The sequence below is a fragment of the Diabrotica virgifera genome, chromosome 8, assembly GCF_917563875.1.
Source record: "Diabrotica virgifera virgifera chromosome 8, PGI_DIABVI_V3a".
NCBI classification, from domain to species: domain Eukaryota; kingdom Metazoa; phylum Arthropoda; class Insecta; order Coleoptera; family Chrysomelidae; genus Diabrotica; species Diabrotica virgifera.
The window spans coordinates 136,177,273-136,192,062 of NC_065450.1; the positions used below are offsets into that span (position 1 = coordinate 136,177,273).

At 33.4% G+C, this 14,790-nt stretch overlaps 1 protein-coding gene across 2 annotated transcripts in view; it reads left to right on the plus strand.

Moving 5' to 3' along the window:
• LOC126890385 (prolactin-releasing peptide receptor-like) overlaps positions 1-14,790 on the plus strand; it is a 1,660,146-nt gene that overhangs the window by 431,563 nt on the left and 1,213,793 nt on the right. For both annotated transcript variants that reach the window (XM_050659276.1, XM_050659277.1), the window contains exon 3: positions 4,175-4,221. The gene's annotated coding sequence lies outside the window, so the exon portion shown is untranslated. The remainder of the gene's footprint in view (positions 1-4,174; positions 4,222-14,790) is intronic.

A 14,790-nucleotide genomic window follows, 5' to 3' on the forward strand; every position in this document is an offset into this window, starting at 1 on the left:
TAAATAATGTTTAGTGTAAAGTGTGATATGTCCAAGTTCAGGACTTAACACGCATTACACAGTTAGTATTGACTGTTTTTCATTTGTGTAAAATGCATATCTCAGTTTAGGAATGGAATTGGACTTTACAAATTATACACCATGTAGATATCAAATCCTAACATACAGATAGTGCATTACCTCATTTCGACCATTTTTGGACTTAACTCACTCTACGCGCAGAGCACAGAACTAATCTCAGAATTATAATTAACTATGTTTTAAGCAACCCAACCAAAGTTGACATTGACAGTTGTGACAGTAATTAAATATCTGATAGTGATTAATGTTGATTAGCGTTCGAACAACCGGCCCTTAGACATTCTAAGCGTACTTTCACGTATATTTTTGGCTTCAAAAATCAAGTAGACAAACAACGCATTTTTCCACTACCGAGAGACAAACAAATAGCACTATTTTGGACAAAATGCGATTAGTGTGTCTCGCAATGCTTTTTTACCACATAACGACTTTATTTTGCATTTTGTGTGACATATATTTTAACAAAAACCGTTTGTTTTTTATAAATGGCTTGAGCATAAAGCAGGAAGAGGTGTGGTTGAAATAAGTTCCGCGTTGACTGACTTTCTAAAAAAGACTGATTTAAGAAAGGACAAGTTTGTAAGCTAGGCTCTGATTTTACTTTCAGAGTTTTGTACAGAAATATTGACTTTTCTAAAATGTTTTTTTCAGTCAAAGTAACATAGTACTGCCGGAATTGCCAATGAAGCATGCTGTTAAGAAAAAAAAAACTGGATAGCTTATCACAATTTTTAGTTAGTTTATCTGGCAAAGAATGGGCGTTAGATCCAGAGTTTACGTGGTTAGATTCAATTTTGAAAGATAATACCGTGAAAATATAATTGAAAAAGACCAGACCTGCGATCAATGTGAAGATGAAGAAGAATTTTGCTGCCTTCTGGAGGATGATATCCATGTCATATGATTTTTTTTAATTTTCTATATTGCTTTCCAAACACGCAGAAATGCATCTTTTGTTTATATTTTTTATTTTTCTATCATTTAGGGACAATCAAACTACATTTTATCCTTTAAAGACAATCAAACAGCGTTTTCTCCATCAAAAAAATTTTTTTTGAAAAAACTAATAAAGTTTGTTGTTACTTATAAACAGGCAAATTGGTAATAAAAAAGTACATTTTTTCATATTTTGTGTGTTTCTCTTAACTTTATTAATAACGGAGTGGCAGTTCTTCTCATTTCCTGAAAAATGTAAAAAATGAATAAAGTGCGATTTGAAAGTCTGCTCCTCATGTTATATATAAAAAAATGTTTGTCCGGAAAATATGTTGTTCATTTTAATAAGTCCGACACGTAGAACATATAGACCAGGGCGCATCTGTAAAAATATTAGTACATTTGGACGTTGAGAGGTGACTCAATTTTTTTTGCAGAAATTGCTTGAAAATAAATCAAATAATAATATTTGAGCTATCCTCCCTCTCAAAAAGGTCCGGAACATTGTTTAAATAATCAAAATGTCAAAAAATTAAGGAAAAATTCGATTTTTTTCTTCGTTTTTTTATTATAACTTTAAAAGTATTTATTTCCAAGAAAAGCTGCATTGTCATAAAAGTTGTGTAATTAAATTTCCAATAATATAAAATTGGATAAAAATTTAAGAAATAGTCACCCTTGGTGCAAAATAGCAATAATTGGGAAAAAACCATACAAAAACAAGTATTCTCATTTTACGTTTTTCAACCATTTATACTACACTTAGGACCTTCATATTTCACCCAGAAAAGCTATATGATACAGTAAAACAATACTGTAAAGTTCATTAAGATCGGTTTAATAGATTTTGCAAAATAAATTTTGCAATCCAGTTTTCGCAAAAAAAATTCATTTTTTCAAAATGTTACAGGACTGAATATAAAGCAGATAGCAAGTTGAATTTTTTTTGCGTATAGAAGTGTACTGTACCTTTTATGCGCAATTTTGCAAAATTAAAGTCGATTAACACCACGGCGTCAGGAATTTTTTTAAATAAACATTAATTATTGGTGCTACGCGCAGGACAGCGGATAGTTTGCTCTGATTGGGCATTCCAATGACCTTTGGTAATGATTGATACATTTTAATTTTTATTACATTTCGATATAAATAAATAAATTTGTTTATTGCAAAATAAAAACACATACTCTATCCTTTGAAATAACACTTTTATTAGCAAAAACTTTCTTTGTTCATATATTTTAACTTAGAGAATAAAAGTTTATTATTTTTAAACATATGCAATTGTTTAAACAATATTTCACAAACAATAATAAAATTAGTTTGATTTTTGTGGAATTAAAATATTAAAATACAACAAAATATACAGTAAGAAAATAATATATTAGATAAAGATTGGAAGACATTTTGGTGGAAATCAATTTGTGTGAATCGAACACCGCTGTCCTGCGCGTAGCACCAAAAATTAATGTTTATTTAAAAAATTTCCTGACGCCGTGGTAATTAATCGATTTTAATTCTGCAAATTGCAAATGAAAGGTACAGTACACTTCTATACGCAAAAAAAAATTCAACTTGCTATCTGCTTTATTTTCAGTCCTGTAAAATTTTGAAAAAATGAATTTTTTTTGCGAAAGCTGGATTACAAAATTTATTTTGCAAAATCTATTAAACCGATCTGAATGAAATTTACAGTATTGTTTTACTATGTCATATAGTTTTTCTGGGTGAAATATGAAGGTCCTAAATGTAGCATAAATAGTTTAAAAACGTAAAATGCGAATACTTGTTTTTGTATGGTTTTTTCGCAATTATTGCTATTTTGCAACTAGGGTGACTATTTTTTAAATCTTTAACCAATTCTATATTGTAGGAAATTTAATTTCGCAACTTTTATGTTAGTACAACTTTTCTCGAAAATGAAAACTTTTAAAGTTATAATCAAAAAACGAAGAAAGAAATCGAATTTTTCCTTCGTTTTTTTGATATTTTCATTATTTAAACAATGTTCCGGACCTTTTTGAGAGGGAGGATAACTCAAATATTATATTATTTGATTTATTTTCAAGCAATTTCTGCAAAAACTTGAGTCACCTCTCAACGTCCATCTCAAAACAGATGCGCCCTGGACTAATATCAAATGACAGGAATTTTATTGGTGGTATATAGCAGTCTTATTTTTGCATGAGAGTTAAATGAAATGGTAACAAATCAATTGGAAGTTCTGTCCGACAAAATACATGGGACGTTTTTGCAGTCTGACGTTCGAAACCTTTTCCACAATTAAAACTTCCTCTGTTTCAGTGTTCACGTACATCAAAGTTTGTCCAACTAGAAACCGTTACGCTATTAACAAATTTTCAGCTTGCTATTAATAAACTTTTTTTTTGGTACGCGGGATCCAGGCTTACAAGTATTCTCAGATATCAACATAACCGTAATTTAGTCAAGACAAATTAATATATTTTTTTACCGACAAAAATGAGATGTTTTAACCAAGTAACGTTTCAAATATGATGTGGAAAATAATTTTGAATTCGGTTCCGCCACTGCAGTTGCTTTTGTTGTCATTAAAAGGAGAAGAAACGTTCAATTTCTCTTGCGTAATATTTATCGTCTAATCATTTCAACTGTAAATACTCATATACAAGGTGTACTTGCTATTAATAAACTTTGTTTTGGTACGCGGGATCCAGGCCTACTCGTATTCTCGGATATCAACAGAACCGTAATTTAGTCAAGACAAATTAATATATTTCTTTACCGACAAAAATGAGATGTTTAACCAAATGTTTCAAATATAATGTGAAAAATAATTTTGAATTCGGTTCCGCTAATAAAGTTGCTTTGGTTTTCATTAAAAGTAGAAGAAACGTTCAATTTCTCTTGCGTAATATTTATCGTCTAATTATTTTAACTGTAAATACTCATATACAAGCGTGTACTGTAAGTTTTAAAATGAATAATGCACAATGATTAATGGGATGTTAAAATGTCTTATCTTTAAAGCGGCTTCTCGAATTACTTAAATATTTATACCGAACATTGACACCGCCACTTGGTTGCGCATACTGACCGATTTTCGCTTCGACTATACATCATATTATTATGATTTTAACACTATTGGTCTCTCTTCTAACATTATTTTTTGTTTTAGGCCACTTTCATCACCAAACGTCGTATCTTCTGAATACTACCCTACACGTAAGTTACAATAATTTATCTTTTGATATTCTATGCAATTATAGAGAGAAATTTACCTGTATTTGACTGTTGTTTTTAATTCACCGTTTATCTAAAATTTTCAAATACATGACGTCAATGGTTAGTATTTACAATATTTCAATTTCTTTGTAATATTTTAATATATTGTTCCATAATATTTGTCTTGAGTTACAATCAAACCTTGAACGAAAAAATAAAGCGGCCAATAATTACGGTAGGTACTGCAAATAATATGAGACCGTATAAGAAAAACATGTTTACCAGTAGGGAACCTTAACAAATACATTAAAAAGTCTTATGACGTGTTTGAATATGATATTGGGCTAATAGCCCAGAGAAATTAGCAAAGTAAAAGTCTTTTTCGTGACATTCTTTGATACAGGTATTTCACAACTGCTCTTGATTAATTTGTGATAAAAATGCAATAAATAAAATATTCAAAAGATTAAGTAAAAAGTCATTTTTTACTTATAAACAATGTAAGATCCCTATTTGATTTTAAATTTTAAAAGTGACGATCGCTACATTATAAGGAAGACCATTTTACTGAAAAAGTACTTATTCGCGGTGTGCAAGTACTTGGAAAGGGAAACGAGAAACGACCCTGCGCGAGTCGCGGAGAAATATTGCAACTATCTTAAATAATTCATATTGTCAATTGAAATTGTCAAATTGACGTATATTTCATACCTTCTGTCAATGAAGCAGAAAAATTATATATTGCTCCACAATATTGATATGATATGCAATTATTATATAAAGGTAAATTTAATTAATTGTATTTTGCTTGCAGTACTGCATTTTAATAACTAATTTCATTTACTACATACAATTGTTGATGTTTTCATAACATAACCTGAATCTTATTTTTTCTTCTTATTATTTTTTTTGGACTATGGCCTTGACAATTATCCAGTAACCAGGACTAATATAATTGGCCAATATAATTAAAAGTGCGAATAATAGTACAGAGCGTAGAAATAGGGGTCGCTTTGCCGAACTTGCACGGTCCCATTTAAAATAAGAGTTTAACATAATTTTTCTTAACTAAAAATTAAAGTTGATTTTTTGAAAATTATTATAAGAATGCGGACAATTAAATATCACAGATACACTCTGGGCTAAAATTATCCGCCTAATTTAAAAATGGGTCATTTTTGATGTCTCTAATTTCCTAAACCTGTTGTCCGATTTAAGTGGTTTTTTAATATGTTATAGCCTTACTCTTTACCAACATTTCTGTCATAATATTATTGCTAAACATGTAAATTTCCTTTAAATACCGGGTGTACGAATCAAACTGTTTTTTCTCAAAGTTTGCATCATGCTGTGGAATATTCTAGCATTTATAAAATACTGAAATTAAAACCCAGATAGCCATGTTTTTCATCAATACAGGGTGTTTTTAAATAAGTATGGCAAACTTTAAGGGGTAATTCTAAATGAAAAAATTATGACCGTTTGCTATATAAACATATGTCTGCAAATGCTTCGTTTCCGAGATAGCAGGTGTTGACATTTTTCTTACAAACTGACATTTCATTTATTGCTTTAAACCGGTTGAGATATGCAAATAAAATTTGGTGGGTTTTAAGACGTACTTATTTCACATTTTTTGACATACAATTAAGAGTCTAATATTTACCAATGGCGCACATACAGGTATGCGCGCCATAGATCTTTTGTCTGGATCTTCTGTTAAGAATAGGAAAAGATAAAGAAATTTCAAATACAATTAAAGCTAGAAAACTGGGACCCACTATCTGGGACATGTCATGAGAGGCGAGCGTTATAACTTGTTGCAATAATTAATAATACAAGGAAGAATACAGGACAGTAGGAGTTGTGGAAGAAGGCTCATCCCCTGGTTAAACAATTTGAGAGCTTGGTTTTACTGCACTTTTGTTGATCTCTTTAGAGCAGTGGTATCGAAAGTGCGAATTACCGTGATAGTTGCCAATCTTCTTAGAGGAGATGAACATGAAGAAGAATAATTCTCATCAACAAACTCGAATATATCGATGGTTAAGAGCGCAGATATAGTATGTCCAAATATCTTAATTGTTGAGGAGAACGTTTTGAAGTTTTCGCATTACTTTTTGTTTGATACTGCTGATATACCGATATATCATAATGTTTGGGTAATAAGTTCGGGTATTATTATTAGCTTAATGTAGATATTTTTTAAAATATCATGTATTATTGGGTTAAAAAATATTTTTTTTGAAAATGTGTATGGACATACAACATAAGGCGCATGTTACTGCGTGTCCGGTCAAATAATATTTACAGCCATGATAAGTTTGATCGCGTGAGCACTAACATTGTATGTCCCAAAACATACTATGTTTGTGCACTTCCAAACGGACATGAAATATCTGTGCAAGTTGGTTTTTAGTACAAATGGGAAATACTATATTTTGGCAAGGCCGTTTAACCCATTTACAATCATTCTGGACTTACAATAATTATGCAGAACATTCATATGACCCTACTGAATATTTTTATAATGTTATCTTAAAATCAGCAAAAAGTGGACATACTATATCTGTGCTCTTAACCATCGATATAGGTGATTTTTCTTCTTCTTCTTCTTCTTCAGCCTGTTTGCATCCACTCCTGGACAAAGGCGTCCCTACGAGTTCTCCATTCTTCTCTGTTTTCTGCTATTTGGTGCCAGTTTCTCCCCATTTTTGTTTTGAGGTCGTCTGGTCATCGTTTTTCTGGTCTTCCTCTATTACAACTGCGCTCGTGTGGTCTCAAATGTACAATATTTCTCGTCCACCTTTCGATGTTTTGTTCCAATTACATCAAGTTCCATTTAATTTGCACAATTCCTCCAATTACATCTTCCATCTTCGTCCTTCTTTCCCTCTCCTATCGGAGGTTGGATATCATAATGGCTATGGTCACTTTGTTGGCTGCTGCTGTAAATAGTTGTAATAAACTACAGTTAAACCATTCTCTAAGGTTCCTCAGCCAGCATATGCGTCTTCTTCCTATGCTTCTTCTTCCTTGGATCCTTCCTTTCATAATAATTCTCTGCAACTCATATTTTTGTCCTCTGGAAATATGACCCAAATATTCCAGTTTTCTAGTTTCTATACTTTTCATAACTCCTAACTCTTTATTTAAACGTCGTAGCTCTTCAACATTGGTAATCCTTCGAACCCACTGAATTTTCAATATTCTTCTGTAACACCACATTTCGAACGCTTCTATTCTTCCTATGTGTTGTCTCTTCAATGTCCAAGCTTCCATTCCGTATAGCAATATAGAAAATATGTAGCATCTGAGAGCCATCAATCTGAGAGGCGACTGAAGGTCTTTGTTTGTAAGCAGTGTCTTTATTTTTATAAATGCTTGCCTTGCAGTTTCAATTCGGACTTTAATTACTTTGTTTTGGTCATTTTTCTCATCAACCCAGGTTCCCAGATATTTGTATGTCTTAACTTTTTCTATTTGGGTTTGCTCTATCATTAACCTTTCATTTCCATGTTCTGTTTTTGAGACCATCATCAATTTAGTTTTTTTTTTTCTTGTTTATTTTTAGTCCGTATCAAATGCAATAATCGTTAATTCTATTTAGCAATTCTTGTAGCGATTCCAGGGTGTCTGCCATTACAACGGTGTCATCAGCCAATCTTATGTTATTTACTATTCTTCCGTTTATAGAGATTCCATCACTTAGCTCCGCTATCGCTTCCTGAAATATGGCTTCACTGTACAGGTTAAACAGTAGCGGCGATAGAACACAACCCTGTCTTACGCCTCTCTTTATATCAATATTCTGGGATGCTTGTTCTTCTATCTTTAAATTGGCCTTTTAATTTCAATACATATTGATGATAATTCGTAAATATTGTCTGTCTATATCTCTGTTTTTCAATAATTCTATTAGCTTTCATGTCGGACCTTGTCGAACGCTTTTTCGAAGTCGATGAAACAGAAATAAATATCCAGGTTCATATCTAACCATCTTTGAGAGAGGACATTAAACGCAAACAATACCTCTCTTGTTCCAAGTCCTTTGCAGGACCCCAATTGGGTATCATCCATATCATATTCTAGCTTTCTGTATAATCTTCCATAAATCACCTTCAGAAATATTTTGAGGGTGTGGCTTATTAGTGATATTGTTCTATAGTCCGAACAATCTTTGGCATATATTGTTTTTGGTATTGTTACAAAGGTGGACACAAACCATCCTTGAGGGATTTTTCCGGTTTTATATACTTCATTAAATAGATCCAGTAGTACCGGTAGAGTTTCATCGTCTAAAGTCTAAACATTTTAGTAATTCTGCAAGTATCTCATCTGGACCTACAGTTCAGGTCAGGACCTTCGTCCTGCTTCGCTCGTTCTCATTTTGTATATTATATTCCCTTAGAGATATTCCTAACATAGCTAGTTAGATCGCCCTCTGTGTTATTCTCAATCTATTGGCTGATACCTCTGTAAGTGTCATCGTCTCCATTCTATACGTTATAATTGGTAGAATACAACTGTTGAATACCCTTTTCTTTAGATTTATTGGTATGTTTTTGTTCTTCAACACATCACTAAGTCTTGCTACTGCTGCCCAAGTCATTCGGATCCTTCTAGTTATTTCTGCCGTTTGATTATGTTTGCCTGGTTTGATCGTGTTACCTGAGTGGTCCAAAGAAAACAGGTCACCTCGATATTTGGCAGTATTTATTGGATTTTTAAGGAAATTGCGAAATAGGTCGATTTTTGATCTAAGGGGGACACATTTTAACGACACATAAATCTGTCATTTGTCCACCCCCTCCCTTCCACTCACCCCCCTTATTTTTAAGTAGGGAATAGGGGTCGTGTGCTAGCTCATTTGAAAATATATTTAATTCTCTATTGGGTAATAGAACCATTAACATAATTATTTATACAGGTTGCCCAAGAAAAACATTGTTTAATTAAATTAATTGACACAAAAAGAAGGATCTATTTAACTTATTTATTTCAAAATACATTCTACTGTTGTCACAGAACAGAAAATAATGTTTTTTGGTAAATTAACTTTGCTTTTCGCTTAATTTCAATGTTCAAGCTGCCACCCATCTGCCTCTTGGAAGGTTGAACATTGAATTTTAGCAAGAAACAACGTATATTTATCAAATAAACATTTTTTTTTGTTTTCTGTCAACAGTACAATGTATTCTGAGTTAAATAAATTACATACATTCTTCTTTTTCTGTCAACTAATTTAATTCAAAATAATTTTTCTTGAATATCCTGTATAAATAATTATGTCAATGTTAATATTACTGAATAGAGAATTGAAGAACCTTTCAAATGAGGTATCACACGACCCCTATTCCCTATTTAAAAATAAAAGGTGGGAGAAGTGGAAGGGAGGGGGTTGACAAATGGCAGATGTATGTACCGTAAAAACGTGTCCCTCTTAGATCAAAAATCGACCTGTTTCTTCATTTCCTTAAAATCTAATAAATACTGCCAAATATCGGGGTGGACTGTTTTCTTTGGCCCACTCTGTATATACTGTTCGACACTTTCGATCTCACTTCCATCTAAGTCGATTGTTATATCCGTGGCTCTCGGGTAAAAGGGCATATCTATGCAAAATGAAATTGTTCAGGAGACGAAATTGAAAGTTCAACATTTTTCTAAAATCAAATGTGTTACTTTAGCCATTGTTTGGCATATTATAATGAAAGAGAATCTAATAAACTAACTTTTGCTGCATATAAACAATTCATACCTTACTCTAATTTGAAGTTATTAGTAGTTTTCTTCATCAGGGTACTCAGATATATCCTTTTACTCAAATGTAAATGTTATTATGTATGACATATACAATAGTTTGTACTACCTTAATGGTGAAAGGCTGATATTAATAAAACGGATTATTTACTGTTAATGGTTTTTATTGTAATAAAAAATGGAAAAGAAGGTAAATATTATAATTAAATTATTGTGCGCTGCAGAAAGGGGTCATTCATCAATTTCTTCTCCATCCAGTAAGACGTCTTCAACGTTTTCATCCGATGGAATAGACCTATAGTAGTCGTGGAAGACATCGGGTATTAGCGGCAGCATGTCAATGAGGTCCTTCTTCTTATTCGCTGAGATTGCCAGAGGACCACCGTAGGACAGTTCAGGGTTCAGATGGCTGCGGAAACGGCCTCTACGGCGATAGTTTATTGTCTTGAACGACGAATCCGGATCCAGTGCCTCCTTGTAAAGGACTTTTCCTGCCTCTTTTATGTAACGGAGCCACTTTATTTTCCTCCATGTAACCTTTTCCCCATCTTCGTTTACTTTTTTTTTTGAAGTGCCTACTTGTACAAATCAGAGAATTGGAAAAAGTCTGACTGCTTCATTTCTGTCAAAACAAATGGGTTTTTCTTCCCCGTCTGACGAACCAACTGCATCCAGTCGTGCGGGTGATAGATTGGGATATTTGATTCTTTTTTTTTCATTTTTTCTATCAGAGCATGATCAGAGTCACACTCCATATGAGTGTGACCAGGAACTAGAAATTTGTGGTCAATCACCTCTAGAGTTGGATGGTCGTTTATGACAGACATGAACATGGCAGCTACATGCGAGTTCTTATTCTGTCCTCCACATGTGTCTGACCACAAGATTACCCTCTTCACATGTGGTGGAAGATTCAAGAGATGCTTCTGTAAACATGAAGCAATTTGGTTGCCTCCTCTTGCAGCTACTACTTCATTCCACATGTAGCAGTGCGCTTGATTATCCGTGCAATCATGCACAATTAAATTAAATACCCACAGTTGCCTTTTGTAGAAAACGACTGAAGTTTCTAGTTGGGGAGTCGGCAAGCATTGCTGCAAATCAAATACAAGTGTTTTAATACACTCATCAACCAAACTTTTATCATTCCGTTTTGCCTCATGTGCTTGATCTGCCATATCGTGGTGCTGCTGTAGCTGGATGTCAAGAGCATCTTTATATTCGGCATAGCATTTTATTACATATAGTGTAATGCGATGGCAAATACTTTTTTTCTGTGTCCCTTCGGGAATAGTGACTGCGATACGATGGTATCGAGAGTAGGTGACTTTTTACCCTTTCAATTTCGTCATCACATATTTTGTTTGGAGGTGCATGTTTATACCACGCTGGTCATCCTTGGGTATTCCTGATGTACTTCTTCTTCTTCTTCTTCTTCGCGCGACTAGGATTACTCCTGTTTGTCTGCCTCTTATTCCGTTTCAGTTGTTGTTGACTGTACATTGTCTTTCCACCTTTTCGGCGGCCTTCCAACGGGTCTTCTGCTATACGGCTTGTTGTTTTTACAGATGTTCGCTAATCTATCGGGTTCCATTCGATTTACATGTTCGTTCCAGTTTTTCTTTCTTGTTTTTATCCACCTGTTAATATTTTGAATTTTGCAACGTTCTCGTATACTTCTGTTGCTTTGTATGTCTCTTAATGATATGTCCGCTATTGGTCTTAATACTTTCATTTCGATATTGTTGATTTGTTGTTTCGTCTTTCTTGTATCGGTCCTTGTCTCCGCTGCATATGTTAGGATAGGTCTTACTGTTGTTTTGTGTACTTTTATTTTGCTTTCCGTGGTCAGATATTTGTTTCTCCATATGGTTTCTCGGACGCAACCACTTACTCTTGCCGCTGTTGTTGCTTGTGTTGTGGTCTCTGTTCTTATATTCCTGTCACTAGTGATCTCTACTCCTAGGTAATTGAATTTCATTACTTGTTCTACAATTTTGCCGTCTATTTCTAACTTGCATCTACGCGGCTCTTTACTTATCACTATACATTTAGTTTTTTCTACCGATATTCTCATATTAAATTTATTTGCTGTGAGATTGAAAGTGTGGAGCTGCCTTTGTAGGTCATCCTCGTTATCAGCAATTAGTACTGCATCATCGGCATAGCATAGTATCGTGATTTTATGCGCTCCCATGTGGTATCCATGTCGTTTTCTGACTTCGTGAATTATTTGATACATCACCATATTGGATAACAATGGGCTGAGCGAGTCTCCTTGGCGGATTCCTCCTTTTAGTTCTATGCGTTCTGTTTCTCCTGTTGACATTATAACTCTGGTCTTGTTGTTCTTGTTAATTTCCTTAATTAGCCTTATTATCTGGTGGTCTATTTGTTCAGCTTGTAATAAATTTAAGATATCATTTCGCCTCACCCTGTCAAAAGCACTTTTTAAATCTACAAAGCACATGTATGATGGTTTTCCATATTCAATAGACTTTTCTACTATTTGCCTGATAATAAAAATTGCATCTATTGTGCTGCGGTTCTTCCGGAAGCCTTGCTGTTCATCTGCCATATTCGCTTTTTCCTCGATTTTATCTTTTATGACTGCCGTCAACAATTTTAATGTGCTGTTCATCAGACTAATGCCTCTGATGTACTTTCGGCTACTTTTTTTATAGCGCTTGTTAAAAACTTCGCCGTTTCGCCAAAGGTATATAGAAAGCATTTCTTACAAACAGGCTGAAGATTTGGCGGCCTGGTATGATTACCAGGCAACCAAATCGTCGTTGGGATGTAGGTTTTCTGCCAGTGACCGTTCTTAAAATACTCAACAAACGATAAAATACAACGTGTTTGAGAGATTAATAAAATTAAGTAAAACAAAAATTAATGAAATTACCTTTATTACATTTGAGTAAATGAACGTAAGTCGTGATATCTTCGTTTTTTCACATATATTTAAACACTTTATGCTGATTAAATTTGGGTAAATGAAATTATGTCCAAATATCTCCTTTTACTCTAATCATGATTAGTAAATTTTGTGCATCTGATTCCAGTAAACGAAAATATCTCTAAATATCCCTTTTTACCCAAACGTAATTCTTGCATTCTTGGTTAAATATGATTCAGGTAAAGAGAATTATCTACTAATATAACATTTTACCCGAATTTATTTTGTAAATACATTTGCAAACTAAAGCATATCTGGAATTATTCCTCTTTACTCCATTGTAAACGTTAATTTTGTTCAATGACTCCCTTTTCACATGTCAAAATCTAATGGAATTATTTAGATTGTAGAATATATCCTTTTACCCAAATGAAGAGCACAAAATTTACTTTATTTTCAAATTTTTACCTCATTTCGGGAAAAATTCGAGATATGCCCTTTTACCCGAGAGCCACGGATATCTTGATTTGTCATCACTTTTGTTTTATTTAAGTTGTTGTTTTGCTTGCTGTTAGACCTTCTGATACATTTATTTGCATATAGTTGCATTGAGGTATATTATATTTTAGGAGTATTCTGTATCTAGAATCAATCCTTGCGTTCTTCATTCATTCTAATACGGCCCAAAGTTCTATGGAATCGAATGCCGTATTGTAATCCACAAATGCCAAATGAAGAGGTTCATTGTATTCGTTACACTTTTAAATAATTGTCCTTATTGTCTGTAGGTATTCTATGGTACTAGAATACTGCTAACTATCGAATTTATTTGACAGCCTGTTAGTAATTATTTTGGTAAGCAGTTTGTACAGATGTGGCAACAGGCTTATTGGTCTGCAATTTTCGAGTTTATGTTTGTCTACTTTCTTGTGTAGTAAAAGTACCTGCGCATATCACCCCCAAAGAGACATTCGTTCATTAAGATTTTAACTTCCTCCAAAATTTTTTGACCTTCAGCTGTAATCATCTCCTTTGTGATTTCGTCGTCTCCAGGAGTTTTCTCATATTTCATCTGTTTTAAGGCAGTTATAACTTCCTCGTTAGTAATTTCTGGTAGTGTTTCAGATCCTACATTTATTATTCTTTATTTCATATCGCAGGTTTAAAGTTTTGCTACACTGGGCGAGTATAATTCAGTATAGTAGTTTTCAGCAATGCTTACTAGCTGGTTTTTGTCATCTATGATGGTTCCATTTTTATCTTTTATCTGATGTACTTGTTGTTGGCCTTTGCTACTTAGAGCCTTTAACACTTTGATACTCTTGTTTTTCTCTATGATATTTTAAATTTTTTCGGTATTGTTGTCCCTGATGTCTTGTTTATCCTTGTTCTTATTGCCTTCTTAAGTTTCTTATATTCTTGTGATTTTCGATCCATGCAGCATGCAGGTTCTGTCCTTAATCATCTATTGTGTTTCTGTCTTTAGTTTTTTGTTCTTATGTTTCGGCGTCGTTTGAGTTTTCTGATCGCAGTGATTATATTATGTACTTGTTCTTATCGTTTCTTCCAAATCATTTATGTCTTTTTATTTTAATTGTTCTATTAATTTCGGGTTAGACTCAAGATGTTTCTGGTACAGTCGAACCCCGATAAGTCGGCATCCGATAACCTGGAAGTCCTGCTAACCCGGACCGATTTTCATCAGAAAAAACAAACATTTTTTTCACTTGACTGAGTTTCTTACCAAAAAAAACAAACAAAACTGTATACAACTGTACGTAAGATATACTGCGCATATGTATTTTAGGGGTCGCCAAATTCTTGAAAATTTCAAGATATTGTCTGGATCTTGTCTTGATTTCCAGACAAGATCAAGACAAGAAGTAATTTTAGATTTCAAGACAAGA